Source organism: Pinus tabuliformis, chromosome 1_2, assembly GCF_031772625.1.
Source record: "Pinus tabuliformis cultivar Carrire ecotype Pingquan chromosome 1_2, CPIR1, whole genome shotgun sequence".
NCBI classification, from domain to species: domain Eukaryota; kingdom Viridiplantae; phylum Streptophyta; class Pinopsida; order Pinales; family Pinaceae; genus Pinus; species Pinus tabuliformis.
This window is the reverse complement of record NC_142298.1, coordinates 45,575,158-45,598,211: the sequence shown is the minus strand read 5'-3', so window position 1 is coordinate 45,598,211 and position 23,054 is coordinate 45,575,158.

The window sequence follows — 23,054 nt, the reverse complement described above, 5'->3', positions numbered from 1 at the left end:
GCTTGGAAGTGATTTCCAACTCCTTTCCTTTGTCATCAAATTCATTAGTACCTGCAAGCTGGTTGAAATCCAACCATGGTATATTAAGCAAAAGCATCCCAAGCTGATGCAATTTTTGGGCTCCATATTCCCTATAAATTTGAAACAAAATTTTGATGTTGATTTGATGAAATGAGCAAATATCAACCGTACTAAAATAAAACTATCATTCGAGCCTCCATCTTTTGCATTTCATTTATTCTTGTTGTTGTTGAGACTTTCCAAGAAAATACATTTTGTTTCATCTTTGCAGATAGGAGAATTTTATTTTCATTTGCGGCACTAAGAACTCTTTTTATATCCCTATAAAATATTAATTAAAAGCCTAACATATCTTTTGTGGAATTTCAAGTAGCTAATGTTATAGTCGTTGGATCCTCTTAGAGTCTACAGGATGGGCAGACAAACCATCATAGAAGATGACTAATGCTCTACTGTTTGTCTTGAATTTTGTTGAAGCTCCCTTTAGGTTCAAAGGATAGAGTTAAAGATGTGAAAAAAATAATATATTGAGGGGGGTTAAGCAATGTCTGTGATGTTTAGAGAGATGGATGTCTCATGGAATGAATTAGAAATAGCCCTTCCTTGCATGCACAGTCAACAAGTGGGCACGTTGTGCTTGCATATCCAAATTTTATCCAAGTCACAATTTTGAATTATGATGCCACTATGGACTAGAAATGTGACTTGCGACCTAAGGAAGGGATACAACCAAGTCTAGTCGCAAACTTGATTTATAGTGCAAGTCATAGTGTGAAATTCTAGTGGAAATCACACTTGTAAGTTCTAGTCTCATTGGAAACTGTAAGCATGATTTATGAGTTGAAGGAAAAAGTCTACCATGCTAGTCATAGATTTGATTCTTATTGGTGTTGGAGGATACAAATGCAACTTGCGAATTAAGGATAAAATCCTCTCTCTGGTCACATAATTGAATCACAATACCATTAGGGTATGTGAATGCAATTTGGGACTGAACATAAGCTAAATTTCCCATCACATCTCTAGATCACAATGGTTTTAAGTATGGATTAGAATCATGATTTGCGATTGGGAAAAATGGGTCTTTTATGTTGTTTTCTAAACACAACTCCAAGAATTGAACGAGAAGGTATGGACACCATAATTGCATGTTAGTATTACACTATAAATTACTAATATGATTCCATACAAATTCAATCAATGAAACATACTGATCAGGTGCTCAAGTTTATGCTAAAAAATCAAAGTGTCAGAATCTTGTCAAACTCAACTTTAGATAGAAGAGCTTGCCATTCTGAATCCATCGGTGCAGATGAAACTCAAATTCGAGCTTGTATGTAGAAGTTAGAGCAAGTTAAAGTTCAGATTTGACTTGCCCACATGGCAGGATTGGATGATGTGGAAATTACTTTAGTGAACGAGGAGGCGCCAAGTGGCAGCCCACCATTGGCCCTCACATATTGCAAATCGCTAGTCACAAGGTGGAAAAAGGTGTTACAAATAGGCCCGGACAGGTTTAGGGTTGTGATGCGATAAGGCCATCCAAATCGCAATTGCAGACTAGTGAAGGGAGAAGAAATCAGAATCGGCCACTGACAAGTATAGGTTGCGATGAGATAAATCACAGATCATAATTGCAACTCACAGGAAGAACAAGTCCTGCTTTATAATTGCCATCGGTTCTTTGCCGAATTGTGAAATGCGATAAGACCCAGGACGCAAGGTGTTTGTGAATCGTAGTTTAATATACCGTTGGGTCTGCCGATATAGCAATCACAACATTCTGCTGTGTTAACAAGACCTTTAGCCCGCCAGACTTCGGCAATTGCGATTTGCGATATGACTGACAAAATATAGCCTGTCGCGTGGAGAAATTCTTGCCCAGTTGGCAGATTTTGGGGCTAATTTGTAGAATTATACCAGTTTTGGAGCATTTTGTGGAACAAATAGTGGGAGAACTAGGATAAGTCATAAATTCTTCAGTTCTTATCCAAATTGGATGCAAAAAGAGGCTAGATATCATCCTTCAAGAGGATGATATCTTGGATAAAGTTCTTTACCTTGAAATAATGCATTGTTTCTAACTAACCATAATCCCCCACAAAACAAAGCATGGCAAAGATATATGAATGGAAATATGTTTATCAAGATGTCAATGCTCAAAACAAATCACTAAAGAGTCTTTGTCCCACTTGTTCTTTCCATTTATTATTTGCAAAATTTCTTTCCACACCAGCTTTGAGAAAGGAAAAACAAGTGATTCACTGATTCACTTTCTGCCTTATATAAAACATACCATCTGGTCCATTCCAATTTTTTCCCCCTATAGTCCCATGTAAGAATTTTGTTTTCCAATGCTAAATAAAGAAATTTTCTTGTTTTAAGTGGATTTTCAAGTTTCCGAACTGCCTTCCACCACCTTGGTCTTCAAGCATTCTTGCCTCATTTCCAAATTTTAATGTGTAAAACAGATGCTTTATTTTTTGACCACTTAAGCCCATCTTCCTGATCTGACAGAGTTATGGTGTTGTGATTTAGACTGTTGACAAACAATTCCATTCAACAACCTTTTCCCCTGTATGTGCAGCTCCTCTTATGTCTTCCACCTTTGAAACCATCCTTCTGCCAAATTTCAAGCTATATCCCTAATCTTAAATACCCTTAAGTCATGAAGATCTGATAGCAAAGGGTCTGACAACTTGAAATCACCACTGCACCCTTTCCATGGATCCTTCCCAACTCTTACTTTATTTCCTTTGCCTATTTTTCATGCAATCCATCTTTCATCTTAAGGAAATATTTAACTAATGTTTTTCAAACAATTAATGCTCTTTAACATATTTTTTGTGTACCCTTATTCATTCTCCAGTGGACCCTTCCTTCGTGTATATCCACTTCATGACTTTGCTCCTGGTCCTTCATTAGAGAACAACCTCCAAAGCCTCTTTGCTACCAAGGCTTGGCTAAAAACATAGATTTATTGAGACCCGATCCCCCTTTGTTATTTTAAGTTAGCTATCTTTGACCACTTCATCAGGGGAGTGCCTTCAGTTTCCTTCTTTTCAACCCATTGAAAGCTAAAACATCTTTTCTTGATCTTATCTAGATGATAATACAAGATTGGTTCAACAGAAATAATGGTGTCAGAATCTTGTCAAACTCAACTTTAGATAGAAGAGCTTGTCATTATGAATCCAACGGTGCAAACGACACTCAAATTCGAGCTTGTATGCAGAAGTTAGAGCAAGTCAAAGTTCAGATTTGACTTGCCCACATGGCAAGATTGGATGATGTGGAAAGTACTTTAGTGAATGAGGAGGCACCAAGTGGCAGCCCAGCATTGGCCCTCACATATCACAAATCGCAAGTCGCAAGGCAGAAAAAGGTGTTACAAATAGGCCCCGATAGGTTCAGGGTTGTGATGTGATAAGGCCATCGCAAATCGCAATTGCAGATTAGTGAAGGGAGAAAAAATCAGAATCGGCCACTGATAGGTACAGGTTGCGATGCGATAAATCATAGATCGCAATTGCAACTCGCAGGAAGAACAAGTCCCGCTTTATAACTGCCATCGGTTCTTCACCGAATTGTGAAATGCGATAAGACCCCGGACGTGAGGTGTTTGTGAATCGCAGTTTAATATATCGTCAGGTCCATCGATATCGCAATCACAACATTCCACCATGTTAACAAGGCCTTTAGCCTACCAGACTTCGGCGATTGCGATTTGCGATACAACCAACAGAATATAGCCTGCCGCTTGGAGAAATTCTTGCCCAGTTAGCGGATTTTGGGGCTAATTTGTAGAATTACACCGGTTTTGGAGCATTTTGTGGAACAAATAGTGGGAGAACTAGGATAAGTCATAAATTCTTTAGTTCTTATCCAAATTGGATGCAAAAAGAGGCTAGATATCATCCTTCAAGAGGATGATATCTTGGATGAGGTTCTTTACCTTGAAATAATGCATTGTTTCTAACTAACCATAATCCCCCACAAAACAAAGCATGACAAAGATGTATAAATGGAAATATGTTTATCAAGATGCCAACGCTAAAAAAAAATCACTAAAGAGTCTTTGTCCCACTTGTTCTTGCCATTTATTATTTGTAAAATTTCTTTCCACACCAGCTTTGAGAAAGGACAAACAAGTGATTCACTGATTCACTTTCTGCCTTATATAAAACATACCATCTGGTCCATTCCAATTCCCCCCCCCCCTATTGTCCCATGTAAGAATTTTGTTTTCCAATGCTAAATAAATAATTTTTCTTGTTTTAAGTGGATTTTCAAGTTTCCAAACTGCCTTCCACCACTTTGGTCTTCAAGCATTCTTGCCTCATTTCCAAATTTTAATGTGTAAAACAGATGCTTTATTTTCTAACCACTTAAGCCCATATTCTTGATCTGACAGAGTTATGGTGCTGTGATTTAGACTGTTGACAAACTGATTCCATTCAACAACCTTTTCCCCTGTATGTGCAACTCCTCTTCTGTCTTCCACCTTTGAAACCATCCTTCTGCCAAATTTGAAGCTATATCCCTAATCTTAAATACCCTTAAGTCATGAAGATCTGATAGCAAAGGATCTGACAACCTGAAATCACCACTGCACCCTTTCCATGGATCCTTCCCAACTCTTACTTTATTTCCTTTACCTATTTTTCATGCAATCCATCTTTCATCTTAAGGGAAAGATTTAACTAATGTTTTGCAAACAATTAATGCTCTGTAACATATTTTTTGTGTACCCTTATTCATTCTTCAGTGGACCCTTCCTTCGTGTATATCCACTTCATGACTTTGCCTCCTAGTCCTTCATTAGAGAACAACCTCCAAAGGCTCTTTGCTACCAAGGCTTGGCTAAAAACATAGATTTCTTGAGACCCCATCCCCCTTTGTTATTTTAAGTTAGCTATCTTTGACCACTTCATCAGGGGAGTGCCTTCAGTTTCCTTCTTTTCAGTCCATTGAAAGCTAAAACATCTTTTCTTGATCTTGTCCATATGAGAATACAAGATTGGTTCAACAGAAAGAATGGTGTAATTTCAGTGATAACTTAGCCATATGCATAGGTCATAGAAGCTCAGGTCAGATAGATCTCAAGAAGTGAAGTTGTTGATGATGTTGCTTCTGAAACAAATCCAAATCAACAAAGAAGAAAAGATAAACAATGGGTATATTATGCATTATTTGTTGTAATTGATGAGAAGAATATCACATGGAGGGTGAAGATGAAGTTGTTACATGAGATGGTGCTTCCTTAGAGAAGAAAACACAAAATTATGTTGTGTTGTATAGGCAGATATGGAGGAAATGAGTTTAGTGAACAAACCAAGTCCTATGTGCATGGTAGAAAGGATAAATATTCAGCTAACAATGGCTCTTATATGGCTGGTGAGTCAATGGTAAGACAAAGGGATGGTGATGTGATGTGTACTTCGTCAACTTTGTTGGATACAATGCAGTTCCAGTTGTTGTTTGAAGAGCTTATTTTGGAGCGTATTGCAAACATCTAGCTTGTCTAAAGGTTTTATTTTTTTCGGTGTTTGAACAAACATGTAAAATTACCATTATGGCAGTGTTATTTATAATGGTCATAATTAGAACTTAGACTTTGTAATTAGAACTTGGGCCTAATAAAGGCTTAGTAATAAAGTGATGGAATCTGTAGGGCTTCCTAAGCAGCAAGGTCATCACCATCAAATAGTGCTAAACCAACAGAACTTGACTTTGTTATAGAGTCAATATTTTCATCAAATACTTCATCATGGGTTTGATCCAGCGTGCCTCCTTGACCAACTTCAAATCTCCCTTCTTGATCTGGAATATCAGTGCAGTCATATTTAGATATATGTTCCTTTCCCTCTTCTGGGAAAGCATGCACATCATCATAGTTTGGAAGAACCTCAAGGTTCTCTTTCAAATTTGGCATACTGTTATCTTCAAGACAGGCCAAAACTTCTAAAAATGCATCATCTTCTTCAGTGGCAGCTTCATCATCTTCTAAAAGGCCTTGAAGACCTTTCTCTTGCAAGGTTGTTAATAGGTCTTCATAAGTGTCTTCAAAACTCTGAAATCTTAGACCCCAACGGTTGATAAATTCTGGAATGAAAACCTTGAGAGAGGATATGCATTTTGGATTGTAGGAGTACCTGACCCAGTCCATTTTCTTTTTCCCTAAAGAGTATCAAAATAATATTAGTAAAATATCCTCATGTCTTTCACTGAATGTGATAACTTGGTCACTTTTTATCCTCTGTAAGATATTCTGAAAAAAGAAAAGAAAATAAATATTTTACCCCATTATGGTAACTGCATAGGAGAGTTGAGTAACCCAGTAACCACCTCCAATTAGATAAGGGGGTGTGTTACAGATGACTTCAACTCATTCACAACCCTTTCTATATCTTGCTTGAATGCATTTCTCTGCAAATGATGACACATAGCATTTATGTCGATGAAGAAGGCCAGGTACACTTTGTGGGCAGAATCATCTAATCCCTTAAGACAGTTGAGCATAAGAGTTGAAGTGGCACACTATGAAAGTGGGCGCCTGCCAGATTTTCTCTAAAACCAGTCAAACATACCATGTGAGTCTTGATTTCTTCTCCTCATCATGCATGATATGTTTGCAACTGGAAAACAATTCCCTTAATTGCATGGATATGGATTGTTTGCATGATCTCCAGGAAAGTATTCCCTTAATTGACAGAATAATCCATAATGCCATCCCTTCCCCTTCCTATCTGGTACATAAATACATAAAATCTTAGTTAAATTGAAATACTTTTATGTAGTTGTTTTGGTATATACATAAGCTTCCAAGGAACAAGTTCAATGTAGGCATTGTTATGTTCCAGAAGGTGATTATGTCCTTAATAATGTAAGAATGTATTGTTCTCATGGTCTCTGTTTTTGAGGCTACATAATGTATTGGGGCAACGAAATGGAAATTTTTTCTCCCCAAAAGGTCTAATTATGAATATTTACTGTCATGTTTTGGAATTATCAGGTCTCGAGTGTTCCTTCTTGGCCCCTCACACTACTATTACACTCCAAGGTGTGCTCTCTCAAAGGCTATAGTCTACAAGATGCCTCTAGGAGACCTACCAATTGACTTAGAAGGTAAGAAAAACAATCTTCCACCACTCATTTTACAATGCACAAATATGTTTTACCTTAGCTCAAGAGTATTTCCCAACAATTATTTAAAAGACATCAAGTTCTTTGAGCTCAGTCTGCATTTCATTAATTTTTTGCAGACTTGCACAATGATATTCTCATTGAACTATTTGGAAAGGGAATCTTCTAAGTTGTGACCATGGAAAGTACTTCTATTTATTTGATTCCTTTCATGTTTAAATAAGGAAATTAGGAAAAAAATAACTGTGAAACCACCCAAATGTAGTTCACTATGAATTCACTACATACTGCTAACAACTAAAATGTATGATGCATTTGTGTACATGCTTATAAGATACAAATAGAGACCAGTCATCTCGATAATGTGGATATTTATTATCATGATTGTAGAGTATTCCAAATTGAGATGAGTCTTGCACAAATCATTGAATTGCAAAACTAATTAAGAAGCCACCATCAGGGATTGATATTATCTAGTACAACTTCATTGTGAGATTATTTGAGCAAGCTTAGCCAGATTGGTTCTTCAACTTGTCCTAACGATGAACCACACTGGTTGGTTCGAAACGCGTCGACAAAAGATTGATTATGTGATTTTGCCGAAGATTATCTAAACAAGATTATTTGATGTCAGATAAAATTCATGAACTTGGCAATCAAATGTTTCAAAATATGGATTCAAGACACTACTTATGTACTAGTTTCCACTGTTGGGAGCGGGATCCCCCAAGGACAGTTTTGGGGCTAAAAGCCCATGTTTGAGTCAAATTTTGTAATAAAATTGTAAAGACTCCGCATCTTGTGGTCGCGAAGCATGAAGGGGTCATAAGTCATCAAGGGTTGTACGCCCTTAGTTTGTAAAGTAAAGTCGGCTGTAAGAGATCTACCCATGGTCCGCGGACCATGGGATTGTATAAAAAGAGCTAAGCTTGAAGTAGTAATGACAAATCATGTAAGAGAGTCATAGCTTTGAAGTAAGAAGTCTAAGTCTTGGGTCATAGTGTAAGTAGAGGCTTTGCAGCTGAGTGCGTAGAGGCCTAGGGTAGAAGTCAGCCGCTGAGTGCGCGAACCCCTGCAGCTGTGTGCACAAGGTGGATAAAGTTTGTAAACACTTGGAAGATATCAATAAAGAGAAATATTCTGCTATTTCAGTGTCTTTGTTTTGTTGATGCATCTTGATATGTTATGTATGAATATCCTTTATTATGCTTATATGATGTGTGAATGAATGCAATTACATTAGATAACTGAACACAATTACGGTTATCTGTTTACACGGGGTTAACTATAATTGTTTGATAAAATAAGCAAGTCGCTTAGATTAATTGGGGAATCTGCATGACATGCTGCCATAGCAGCACAAAAGTACCTGAGCAGCAGGCTAGGGCTGTGCGAAGGTCGATCGTACCCTTTCACGGAGGTATTGAAGGATGGAATAGAGGGCTCATCTTGTAAGCCCTAGAGTGAAGCGACCTGTGCGAAGGCAAGGATAGAGGGAATCAAATGACATCACAACCATCTCAGGGTGCGGAAACTTGGTTCCAGCATCCCCCCATACTGCTTCGGGTGAGACTTCGGTCCGTGCTCCACGAGTTGATGCCGAAAGGGCCAGTAGTGTAGGGATTTGTTTGGCTAACTAACGTTGAACTTGGGTTAGGCCCCCTCAAGCCAACAAATGGTTCCGTTTTCAGGACTAGAATCTGCATAAGAGATGTATGATGTCGTATCACTGGAATCCAACTAAGAAGGAGATCGAAGATTGGTTGGATAGAAAGATCCACGAATTCGTGGCATAGGAAAACAAAAACCCGTGATTGACAAAGGCACAGTGGTTGGACAGATACTTATACAAAGAGATCCATGAATTATTTTTCTACTCCTTTCTGGGTGAGCTATATGAGTGGACCACGAAGCTAGCAGACAACAGAGGAAGGTGGAAACTTGACAGTCCTATTGTTTGGACCCTAGAGCTAGTACAAAAATTGGAAGCATCTGAGGACAAGATCGCCTGTGCTGTCAATCATTGGCTTGATCATGTCATAGGAGGATTAGTGACTGAATTCGCAGTCGACACCTCGGTCAGCTACAGCAAGGTGGAGCAACACTTTTTCAAAGGACCGCGAGGTAAGTACGTGAAATCTTTTGAATACCTGGATTAAAATGCTATTGTGCGAAAACCGAGTTTTGCAGCTACCTTGATGTTCGAAACTACGTGAAGCGGGAAAACTTACAGGAATGAAGGGAAAAAGGGTCCGAAGTATAGTCCATTGATTTCACCTCCACGAGGTGACAAGGAAGGGATAGCGAAGGTTTCTCCGTGAAGTGCTATTCAGTTAATAAGACAAGCATTCCCGCGAATACCACCTCTGCCCACACCACCTCCAACTTCACCACCATCACCTATGACTTCACCCGTACCACCTCCACCTCCACCGCAATTTAGTATGGAAAATTTAGTGAAAATGCCTTTGTTAAAAGGCTTGGGAAATGAGGACCTGGACCAATTATGTTTCGTTGTGAAAGCTATATGGGAAGCTCAGGGTGTTACAAATGATCATATAAAGAAGGCGACATTGGTTAGTGCTCTGCAAGACCGCACACTAACCTAGTATTTCAAGTACTATAATGATGACCCGAATGTTGGAGTGGCAGACATCCAGACAACACTGAATAGAGAATTTAGTAGGCCTAAATTTGAGGTACAGTTGATTATGGGATTCAAAGAAATCGCGATGCAACCAGGCGAGGTGCCTTGGGAACTAGATTAGAGGTTGAAGTGTACAATTCGCGAAGCCAACATGAATTTGACAGACGGACAACATCACGAGTGGTTTGTGGCTTCGCTACTACCACACTTAAGGGTTGCGTTGTCACAGAAAAAGATAACAACTCAGGCAGAGGCCTTGGAGATTACAATGAGACTGCATCAAACTCTCATGCAAGATCCAAATCTGGGGGTTCAAAGATCCATGCACAGTTGAAGAATCTGTGCCTTGAGATGAAAAGTCTGAAGTAGGAAAAAATGGTTCGACCAGAGGTGTGCGAGGAGTATGGTGCTTGAAATGCAAGAGTCAGGGGCATGATAAGGACCATTTCCCGGTCTTTGCGAACTACATTGCAGGAGGAGGACCGATGCCTTTGAGGCCAGAAGCTCAAGCAGGACCAAGCGCGGGGCCTGCATTATGGTGCACTATATGTTAGGTAGCAGGAAAACATGCCACAGATAACTGTCATTTGCTGCAGAAGTTTGTACAGACACCGCAACAACTGTTTTGCAACTTTTGTAGGTCAGTAGGGCATGATGAGCGTAATTGCAGGAGTTATGAATTGATGATGGATAGAACTCCTGCCTATAGGGTTCAGGTAGAAACGCGGCCCCCTAACCAGAGTGTAGGGATGGCGTGGACATGATTTTAGGGGCGTGGACGAGGCCGAGGTGGAGGAGGACCTGGCAGAGGTCAGGGATAGTTGATCTGATACAATTGCAGAGGACCAGGACATTATGCCCACGATTGTACTAACCCGACATGTCTGTTGTGCAAGTATTGCACACTGTTTGATCATGAAATGGAAGACTGTCCTACTCTAATAGCAAGGATATGTGACAAAGGGGCACTACCACCTCTGCCAACTCAAAACCTGCAGATGATGAGGTCTGAGCCATGCGAAGAGGATCCAAACATAAATATAGTACTCAGAAGTGGAATCGTGACAGGAGATGACAAAGGGAAACAACCAGAAGACAGTACATGGGTTTTTAAAGCTCCGAAAAAGGAGGATGAGTTCGATTTGGAGTGCACATGTGAAACCTTCATGGAAGCTAAGAAGAGCTTCGCTAAGGCCTCCACCTCAGGAAGCAAGGATAAGCATGATCAGGAGATGGACCCTTCTATGCTCACAACCTTCCTGGAGACTTGCATGAAGTTACTGCGCGATAGTAAGGCTGTGAATGGGTTACAAGAACTCATCAATAGATGCACTTGAACCACTTCGGGTGAGCCGCGTGTAGTACGAAAGATTGGCAAGCATAAAACAAGAACGGGACAGGAGATGAGACTGACCGCGCAGATAGGAGAGTATGAAATGGATCAGGTTATTTTGGACCTAGGGTTAGACGCGAACGTCCTACCAAAGCAGACTTGGGAACGGATGGGGAGACCTGCGCAAGGATGGCCAATCAGCAGAAGATCATCCCCATGGGACGGCTACAAGGGGTGACTATGGACATTGAAGGTGCGAGTTAGCTGGCTGATTTTGAAGTAATAGAGATAGTGGATGACAACAACCCCTATCCTGCGCTCTTGGGAATTGACTGGGCTACTGATATGAATGGGGTAATCAACCTAAAGAAGTGAAAGATGATATTTGAGAAGAAATTGCTACGCATAATAGTACCTCTAAATCATGCTAAAGGATCACACTATACAGAACCAGTCCGCAATTATGAGAGTGATGATGATTTGGACTGTCTCTATAAGATAACAATGTGAGACCAATATTGGGTGAATCCCATTGTGGATGGACGAATTACATGGGATCGTGAGAGTTCCTGCACTTTGGACTCCGATGAAGAGTTAGAATGCTGGCAAAATCGGTTACATGAAGTGACTACGCTGAACTGCAACATAATGACCTGATCAATGCACTGTGTGTCCTAAGAGGTAATAAATCTACCTACTTATGATGACCTGAATGAGGTAGATATCTTTTTGGACGCATTTGAAAGGGAGGTACCAAAAAAGCAGTGCTTCCAGGCATTGGGCTGGGCACTGCGCGCTATGCCTGCAAGATGGTGGGGTAGACATAAAGGAAGCTTTGATGATTGGCGTGAATGTAGGACAATGATGAGAACATGATTCGGGAAGCCTAAGATGCGAATGACAGACAAGTATGATGGGCAGGATGATCCGTGCGCGCATCTGGCCAAATGGGCCCAGGCTTATGGAGAAAAGCCCCAACCTGAATGGGTGCACTTGTTATGTCACACTTTGGATGTTGTCCCAATGAATTGGTACGTCAAAATAGAGCTCCGCCATGGTACAGGTGAATGGGATATTCCGCGCAAGGGATTCATAATGACATTTAGTTTTGAAGACGGGTTTGACTGTATTGATGAGGTGCTACAAGAAGTGAAAGCAACAATCTTTAGGATACCACAAGATCCTTTGGACTTGATTCAGCCTGAGTGGACCACTCAGCTAAGTCATGTGCTGGAATGCTATAACATGATCGCTAAAGAAGAAGATGAGGATCCATGAAAGATTAACATTTTGGAAACATAAGGTCACCGCGAGGTTAAAGGACCGCAGATTAAGAACCCTGATATAACCACACCATTGAAAACGAAACAAGTAAACATTGGTATGGAGGCAGAACCCAAATTTGCGAATATTGGAGACTACTGGGACAACGTGACGGTGGATAAGGTCGCTGAATTGCTCCGCGAATACTAGGATTTATTCCCTACCAAGTTTACGGATCTAAAGGGGATAATCGGGGACCTAGGAATGATGAAGATTACATTGAAGCCCGACGCGAAGCTGGTTAAGCAAAGGCCTTACCGTCTCAATCCGAAATATAAGGAGAAGGTCCACTTAGAGCTAGACAAGATGCTCGTGGTAGGCATCATTGAGCCTGTGGAAGAATCTGACTGGGTAAGCCCAATGGTGGTACAAGAGAAAAAGCAGAAGGATGAAATAAGGATATACGTGGATCTCAAAAAGTGGAATGATGCTTGCGTACATGATCCTTTCCCGACTCCGTTCACTGATGAAGTGTTGGACAATGTAGGTAGATGGGTTCTCTGGGTACCACCAGATCAAAATCGCGCTGGAGAATAGGAGAAAAATGGCCTTTGCGACTAAGTGGGGTTGCTTTCAGTACACTGTAATGTCGTTTGGATTGAAGAATGCACCTGCGATATTCTCACGCGTAGTTGTGGCTGCGTTGAAGGAATTTATTCATAAGTTCCTGGAGGTATATTTTGATGACTGGACCATGTTTGGGCTGGTAAAATGCCATGTAGCAAGCTTGTTCCTGATGCTGGATACCTGTCGAAGATAACAGATCGCGCTCAATCTAAAGAAGTGTCTGTTTTGGGTTCCTTTTGGGATCCTGTTGGGGCATGTGGTTTGCAGATAGGGACTGATGATAGATCCTGCAAATATAGTGGTGATATTGAACTTGGAAGCGCCAAGGAGTGTAAAGTAGCTACGTGCTACCCTGGGACATACGGGATATTACATAAAGTTTATCAAAGGCTATGCCCAGATCACCGCGCCTATGGAGAAATTGTTGAAGAAGGATATCACATTTTGCTGGAATGAGGAATTTAAAAAGAGCTTGGATGTATTGAAAAAAAAGATGGTCACTGCGTCGATTCTAGTCTTCCTGGATTGGAAGAAAGAGTTTCATGTACATGTTGATGTGTCATGTATAGCGCTGGGAGCAGTACTGACATAGGCTGGCGGAGAAGGCTTGGACCATCCTATCGCGTTCGCAAGTCGAAGATTATCCAAAGCAGAGAAGAACTATTCCACCACTGAGCACGAAGGGCTAGCTATGGTGTATGCGCTCCAGAAGTTTAGGAACTACTTGCTGGGAGGCCATTTTAAGATGTATACGGATCACTCCGCGCTGAATTACTTGGTCAATAAGCCTGTGTTGGGGGGGAGAATCTGTAGGTGGCTCTTATTGTTCTAGGAGTATGATTTTGAAGTTATTGTGAAGCCTGGACGACTGATTGTGGGACTAGACCATCTGTCGCGCATTGAACGGGGGAGGAACCCACTAACTTGGAAGAAGGATTGCCTGACGCGCAACTTTTTTGCAGTACACATTGCTAATGGTAATTTTGAGGATATAATACATTTCCTATCGACAGGTACCGCACTAAAAGGATACACTGTCCAATAGAAGAATGAATTAGTAGTGTGCGTGGCAGATTTCTCTGTCATTGCTGGGCATCTGTACAAAATGGGGTCTGATGAGATATTACGGAAGTATGTACCCAAGTTTGAAAGAAGCAGCATTGTCGCAGACGCTCATGGGGGCACCGCGGGAGGACATTATGCAGGAAGAGAAACTGCGCAGAAGATTCTACGCGCAGGTTTGTGGTGGCCAACCCTCCATTAGGACTCAAAAGCATATTGTAAGGCATGTGATGTGTGTCAAAGGACTGGTAGGCCATCATAGAGGGATGAGATGCCTTTGAGAAATGGGCGATTCAGCCCCAAGGAAAGACAAGGGCAAGGTACATTATCACCACGATGGAGTATTTGACTCGTTGGGCAGAGGCACACCTTGTGAAGGATTGCACAGGCGCAACCACTACAAAGTTTCTCTTTGAGCACGTACTGACGTGATTTGGTTGTCCAAAGATCTTGATGAGTGATCATGGAAAACACTTCCTGAATGAGACGATCAGTGTGCTGACGGATGAATTTCAGGTATATCACCAGAAGAGCATGCCTTATCACCCATAGGCTAACGGGACGGTGGAAGCATTCAATAAAGTGCTTGAAAACACGCTGAACAAGGCTTGCAATGCTTAGCGAAGTGATTGGGACCTACGCATACCTGCAATACTATGGGCTTATCGAACGACATTCAAGAAGCTGACTGGACAAACCCCCTTTAGGCTTGTCTATGGTGTTGAAGCGGTAATGCCTATGGAATATATTGTGCCTAGTTTGCGCATAGCGGCACTCACAGCTATGATGGATCACAAAGCCCTGGAGGAAAGGCTTGCACAACTGGATGAACTTGAGGAAGAGAGTTTTTTAGCTGGATTTCACCAACAGGTCCAAAAGCAGTGCGAAAAGGCATAACATGATCGACACATTAAGTTGCGCACATTTAAGATAAATGACCTGGTTTTTCTATATGATAGTAAGTTTGATAAATTTCGAGGGAAATTCAGAATGCACTGGTTAGGGCCCTATCTCATTAAGGAAATTACCGATGGAGGAGCGGTACAGCTGGTCAAATTGAATGGATAACCCTTCCTAGGAAAGGTGAATGGTAGTTGCTTGTAGCCATACATCGGGGGTCCGGCCATGTGACTAAATGAAGGTAGCATAGTCTTAGTGCTCCAGGCAGCTGAAAGGAGTCACGGGACTAGAAACTACACTTCCTGGGTTGGGGAGTTGCGCAATTGGGGGATGGTGCAGAGCAAGGAAGTGTCACAAGGTCCACGACAACGTGGAGGGAGCTGCATTACCCAGGGAGAAATCGTGTAGGTTGGCTGGAAAGTGACCATTAAATTCACTGTTCATGATTCAACGATAGAAGTGAGGCCAAATGGAGTGGGTGGCTGGCATTTAAGATGAAATTTATGGCTCAAATCCTTGAAAATCTGTCGCCAATCCAGCATTAATGAACCAAATTTGGGGGAATGGTCGGATTTGAATTCAAAATGCCCTATAAATTACAAGTGGTTGTCCAGCAAGAAACATTTGGCATTTTGAGTATTGAGTTGTTGAGCTCTCAGATACCTATGGACCAAGAGTTCTTTGAGGCTTTCAAAGAGACTCCTACATTTGCAAACTTGCTAGAGACGTTGCGAGCACTGTTGGAAAGTGTTATGTCAACACCCGCAGAAATTATAAATACTGAACAAGTAGTAGAGGAGCCGACACAGGAAATGGAAAGAGAGGTAGAAGTAGCTGCTTCGAAAGTGGCCAAAGTATTGGCAGAGGTCCCTAAATTGCCGAGAAAGCCGAGACCAAAGCCAACCCCACAAAGGAGACCATGAAGGACAAGAAGGGCAAGGAGCCTGCCATATCGGTGCACGCATCGCCAAGGAGAAACCCACCAAAGCCCACTGCATAGGAGAAAGGCAAGGCCATAAACTTAGAACTAGAATAGGAAGATATCGAAGACATCCTGATGGATGATGAGGATGTGGGAACTGAAGTGGAGGAGGTCGAGGTCCAGGGTCTAGACCTTATTACTCGGTTGCTAGAGTATGTACCTCCGCACAAGCCTAAGTCCAAGGTACCAAAGGACATCGATGAGAGTAAGTCTCCCCTGCAAACCCCTTTGCTATCGGACGAAATTGTTTTCGACGGTCCGCACTTGGCATGAGTGTCGCTGCTGAAACTTGAAGCCTGGGACTTAGCGGACCACGAGAAGTTCCCACACTTGGCGACCGAGCAGCTGATGCACTGTATCATTGATATGAATATGAGAATGACTGCATTGGAGCCGCGGAAGTGGCTCAAGGGGGTACAAAAGGCAAGGTTTCTCAACCTACTCTGGGTGCCGCACTACAACAGCACCCTGGTGACAGTTTTGATCATCAAGCAACTGCTGTGCTTGGTGCATGATGGGTGTCTATGGCTGGAGGAGTCGATACCCATCACAGATAGGTTGATTCATCGAATAACGCACCTGCCATATACAGGTGAGAATCTAGCCATGATCTTTGGCAGAAAGGGTGGTGAGAAAGCTCTTGCAGAATCAATGAAGGATTTAAATTGGTGAAGAAGCCGCGTGGGTATGCCATATCCAGCATCTGCGACCCCGCTGTGAAGGTAGCCACACAGATCCTTGAAGGGAAGGTAATGAGGAAGTGTCACGTCGATGAGGTGTCGGTGCCTGTCGTCGCGCTTGCACAACAGCGTGCTAAAGGAGTCCAGTTAAACTAGTCGGACTACCTTCACGGAGAGTTCCTGGCAAACTGTCGCGAAGCACAAGAGCTCAGAAAGATGTTCCACTATGCATGGCTCTTGCTTTCAATTGTGCTGTTAGCTGGGAGCTACCAGAGGACAGGTAGTTCCCTTTGGTCATGCCAGACCTCCCTGAAGTAGCGAAGTACGCTTCACTGTGGGCGACCAAGGACGCGCAGCGAGTCTAGGACAACAAGATCTTCTGGATCTTGATGGAGATGAACATCAGGATGTCCATTAATCACAAGCTGTGATTGTCACCCATGGTGTACGCTAACTTGTAGGGCTACGCTGAGTTCAAAGCCGATTTCTTCGAGTATCCATCAGGGCGTGGAAGGACCCTGTGCAGAAGTGGTATGACTTTTCGTATCTCGCCACGGATGATGCCATTGATGCAGTGCTTGATCAATGGCCGGTGGAGTGGCGCACTACCACGAACTTGGCGGCCGGCAAGAGAAAGTCTGCTGCACAGAAGAAGAAGGAGGAGGCTAAGATGAAGATGGCACAACTGGTCGAGAAGAGGAAAAAGGAGGCCATTGATAAGGCCCAGGCGGAGTAGGCAGGAAAGCAGACAAGTGGAACAGAGCATGGCTCTGAAAAAGGTGCTATGTCACCTTCACCTAAGACAGAAGAGGAAGAAACATAACAACACAATGCGGACCCTCAGGAGACGTCTGCCCGCATTAAGCGCCTAAGAGAGCTGGAGAAGGGAGGGTCCAGGAAGAAATCAAAGGTGATCAAGACCTCGCTGGACCCTATCACATTGAGAGAGGGAGATTTACATGATATCGGTGACATAGTCAAGGATGTCATCGCGGAGTCCTTGCAGCAATTTGAAAAACAACAACACATTATCCTAGGGGCTATCCAGACAGGGTTGCAAGAGTTGCAGACCCATGCGTCGTAGGCTGGTATGGTGTCTACCAGCTTGGCTATCGACACTTACAGATATGCTATGCACGAAGGCTTCCAGTGCGATAGTGCTGCCGGTTGGAGCACTGACCATAGAAAATGAGGCTGACATGCTCATTGTTAGCACCCTGAAGGGAGTTGGGTTGAGCCTAGTAGCACTTCTGCGCGAAGCACTCCACCTATTGCAAGATGGAGTAATTGCATAACTGAGGGCCCAAGAGCATCGCACCTTCTAGGTGATCAGTGAACAATGGATCAACAATGAGCAGATGACCCTACAGAGAAATGCTGCCATCGCGACTGAGACCGAGGTGACCAATCAGAGAAATAAGATTATGCAAGTTGTTGGGGAGGCGTGCCAAATAGTCCCAGAGTTGGCCATTCCGGAGGAGGAGCCAGTCGAGGTACGCATCCACAAGTTGGCCACAGGGGTGCGCGACACTTTGACTGAGATGGCGCGGATTCAGTTGGAGTTGAAACTGCAAGTTACAGAGCTACAATTGAGGGCCCAACCTTCAACTCTGCCAAAAGTGAAGGAACAATGGGCAACCACTGTCACAGAAGCAGTGGCGGTGGTGGATAGCATAGTGGCAGAATGCACGTAGTTGTTTGAGCAGTCACTTGAGGTCCTGACAAGCTTGCAGGAGGACCCCAATATACAGAGGCTAGAGATGGAAGCGCGTGAGCTACAACAATTCTATGATGAGGTTAAGGGCACCGCGCGAACCATCACGCTAACACAGAGACTAGCCAAGTTGCAGGAGGCCAAGCAGCTGAAGGAATAGGTGGACGTAGCGTTGCACAAGGAAGCAATGTTGAAGGCGAGATTAAAGCCCTAGCTGGAGGAAGATTACATTGTCACAGGAAATATTGAAGGCAATCTTGTGACTCTGCAGGCAACGCAACAAAAGATTTAGGCTGATAGCACAGGAGCAGTGACCGAGAAGACAGTGGAAGATGTAAAGCAAGCGGCAACTTAGTGCATAGTTGAGGTAGCGGTCATACAGGTCGAGCTGGAAGGGCTTCGCCCAAAGATCTCCGCGCCTATTGAGTGACTTGAGGGTGAGTCACCATGTTTGTGTTGGGGGCTTGTTGGGAGCGGGATCCCCCAAGGACAGTTTTGGGGCTAAAAGCCCATGTTTGAGTCAAATTTGGTAATAAAATTGTAAAGACTCCGCATTTTGTGGTCGCGGAGCACAAAGGTGTCATAAGTCATCAAGGGTTGTCCGCCCTTAGTTTGTAAAGTAAAGTCGGCTGTAAGAGATATACCCATGGTCCGCGAACCATGGGATTGTATAAAAAGAGCTAAGCTCTAAGTAGTTAGAATGACGAATCATGTAAGAGAGTCATAGCTCTAAAGTAAGAAGTCTGAGTCTTGGGTCGTAGCGTAGGTAAAGGCTCTGCAACTGAGTGCGCAGAGGCCTAGGGTAGAAGTATGCAGCTGAGTGCGCAGATCCTTGCAACTATGTGCGCAGGGTGGATAAAGTTTGTAAACACTTGGAAGATATCAATAAAGAGAAATATTCTGCTATTTCAGTGTTTTTGTTTTGTTGATGCATCTTGATACATTATGTATGAATGTCCTTTATTATGCTTATATGATGCACGAATGAACGCAATTAAATTAGATAACTGAACGCAATTACGGTTATCTGTTTACGCGGGGTTAACTATTATTGTTTGATAAAATAAGCAAGTAACTTAGATTAATTGGGGAATCTGCATGACACGTTGCCATAGCAACGCAAAAGTACCTGAGTAGCAGGCTAGGGCTGCGCGAAGGTCGATTGTACCCTTTCGCAGAGGTATTGAAGGACGGAATAGAGGGCTTGTCTTGTAAGCCCTAGAGCGAAGCGACCTACGTGAAGGCAGGGATAAAGGGAATCAAACAACATCACAACCATCTCAGGGTGCGGAAACCTAGTTCCAGCATCCCCCCATACTACTTCGGGTGAGACTTCGGTCCGCACTCTGCGGGCTGATGCCAAAAGGGCCAGTAGTGTAAGGATTTGTTTGGCTAATTAACGCTGAACTTGGGTTAGGCCCCCTCAAGTCAACATCCACTAAAATATGCTTCCAATGAACCATGATTTAATTTCCAGCAAAAAGATCAACCTTTGAAAGCTGAAGTGGTTATTTTGAGAATCATATCAAACATATGTAAGTGGTTAATACCAAATTGTTGTTAAGCAATGACCTAAGGAAATAGTGTTGTCAACTATGTTAATGAAAATAAATAGTCCACTTGGTGTTTGAATGTGCAATAAAAAATTCCAAATTACACATATATAAGTTATAATACGCTGTGGATTGAAAGTGCATATGCATCACTCTATTTTGTAGTGGCATCACATGGAACCATTTGTAATTTTTCCCATCCATACATCTTTTTCATAATCCTAGTGGACAAGATGCATGATGCTTTTGTCTATCCTCATTAGAAAAAACAAATTTCCACTTTAGCCTCCAAAAGGTGAAAAATGGCATAACTCTAAGGCAATTCCAAATCCCTTAGAGGGCCAAGAGCACAAGATACCAGGAATTTCCAAAGTTTGCAGTATCCAATGCACCTTTTCCTAGAAGAAAATTGAGTGTTGATCCTCAATGTCTTGCTAGTAGTCTCTTGCAGATAGGCAGTCCAAAAAGATGTGTTTCACTTGTCTCTGGTTTAATCACAAATTTAGCAAAGCCCATTTGTCAACATGCTCTTAGCCAGATAGGTCTTGGATGGCCTTGGATGGTTGATGACCAACCATGCAAGGACCCAGAGCCAAAAACTATGAAGCCTATGAATCCACTTATCCTCGAGATTGAAGGGTTGAGAACAATTCAGAATCCACTCAAACCCAAAACCACTGACAAAAGAACAACATAAAAGTGAAAATGACCCCATAAATGATAAGAAATAAGGAACCACTAAATAATCCCCCTAATGGTTGCCACAAATGCGTAGTTATACTATAGAAGTATGGTAGAACTGACCAATGAGAAAGATAGGATTCTTATAGTAGTACTTTGCAACACACTAGGTAGTCAACTTTGATGCCTTGTTTGACACTACTCCAAGGTAACTTAATGTTTGTTAATTCTTTAACCCACCTGTCGGCATGCTTTGATTACATGTGAGACCTTTCTTCCCAGCGAGACATTCTTATACCCAGTTGCAACCATTCGTTGAATCAATGGTAATTTTTTTCTTAACCGTTGTCCCATGCCTCATCTTGACTAAATTATGACTTCTTTTGTCTCTATACTTGATCATAATATTTAAATATAATTATATTTCCACCATAGTTGAATAAAATAAGTTACCATAGATTCCAAATAGACATTTCTTTTATGTTTTGTAAGTGTGTGGATAATTGATTATTTTTCATGGTAAAGAACCTCATCCAAGATATCATCCTCCATAAGGCAATGATTCAAAATCGGCAGTATAGTTTAATATTTTCATTATTAGACCGGGAAGGAAACATGATAATACAAAATGATGAGATGGAGAACTTGCTGGTCAATCATTTCCAAAATATAATGGCAGTACCAAATCCTGATAGGACAGAAGATATAAACAAGATAACTAGGCATATCCCTCAGGTGGTCAGCAGGGATCAAAACTAGCACTAATGAGGGTTATAACCATGGAAGAAGTGGAGGAGGTAGTCAAAGGACTAGCAAAGAATAAAGTGCCAGGACTGGATGGCTTCACAGCAAAATTTTTCCAGGCAACATGGCCAATTCTAGGAGAAGACATCCTAGGAGTAGTGGAGGAGTCTAGAAGAACTAAAAAGGTACATCCGGCCCTAAACTCAACTTTTTTAGCTCTTATTCCAAAATCTGACCACTCTGAAGAGCCACAGGGGTTTAGACCTATAGCCTTATGCAATGTAATCTACAAAATTCTTTCAACCATAATGGTCAATCGACTTAAACCGATCCTCCCAACACTAATCTCCCAAGAGAAAACTAGTTTTGTTAAAGGAAGGCAAATTGTGGATGGGATAGTAACTGCTCAAGAGGAAATACACTCCCTTAAGAACCTCAAATCCAAAGGTATGATGATCAAATTAGACCTATCGAAAGCATACGATCGGTTAAGCTGGACCTATCTCCAAAGTATCCTGAAAGCCTTTGGCTTTGACCCCGATGGATAAATTGGATCTATTCCTTTATATCGACTCCTATGTTCTCGATCCTCGTGAATGGAGAACTGTCAGAAGCCTTCAACACAACAAGGGGGCTAAGACAAGGAGACTCGATTTCCCCCTTCTTGTTTATATTAGTAGCTGAAGGGCTAGGAAGATATGTTAAAGCGAAGGTGAAAACAAGACAATTCAAAGGTCTGCACATGTGGGGAAATGACTTGCCCTTAACTCATCAACAGTTCGTGGACGACATCATGATGTTCTGTCAAGCTACCCTCAAGGAAGCCAAGGCCCTCCTAGCCATTTTGCAAGACTTCATGAATGCCTCAGGAACGCAAATCAACAAAGAGAAGTCAGATATCTTCTTCTTTAACACAACAACTCAAGCCCAACCATTTCTGGCAAGAATAATGGGCTTTCACATAGGAACCCTCCCATCTAAATACCTGGGAATTTTGTTAAGTCTTCATTCCATCAGAGTGCCAAGTTGGAAGGTCCTCCTGACAAAGATCCAAGGTCGCCTACAAAATTGGACCTTCCGGTCATTAAACATGGCGAGCAGAGTCACCCTGCTAAAGGCAGTGTTGCAATCAATTCCTATCTACCAACTCTCAAGCCTAGCAGTCCCTAAAATAGTGTGTAATGAGATGACAAATATCTTCAAGAAATTCTTGTGGCAAGGGCCACAAACAACAACGAAATGGGCTCTATTATCTTGGAACTAGCTAATTAAACCAAACAAAGCAAGGGGGCCGGTCCTTTGAGATCTGTATACTCTAAACTAGGTAATGGGGGCTACGTTATGGTGGAGATGGATACATGGAGGAATAGATCTATGGAAATAAATATGGGGTAGAAAATATGGGATGCCTAGGTCGACAGAAGGACGATTGAGAATCTAGGAAAACATAAAGGGGTCGGAAATATGGAACCTTGCAGCACAAAACAAAGAATTGATAAGAAACCATAGCTTATGGGAAATTAGGGGAGGAGATAAATCTAAGTTCTAGAAAGAGGCTTGGCAGCAGAGAGAAAAATTATTCAGCAGGCAGGATCTAGCGGAAATATTCTTAAATACAAACAACCCAGCAAATCAGACGGTGAGAAACTTCTGGGAAACAAAGACAGGAGTACTATGGAGAAAATGGAAGAGTAGAGAACA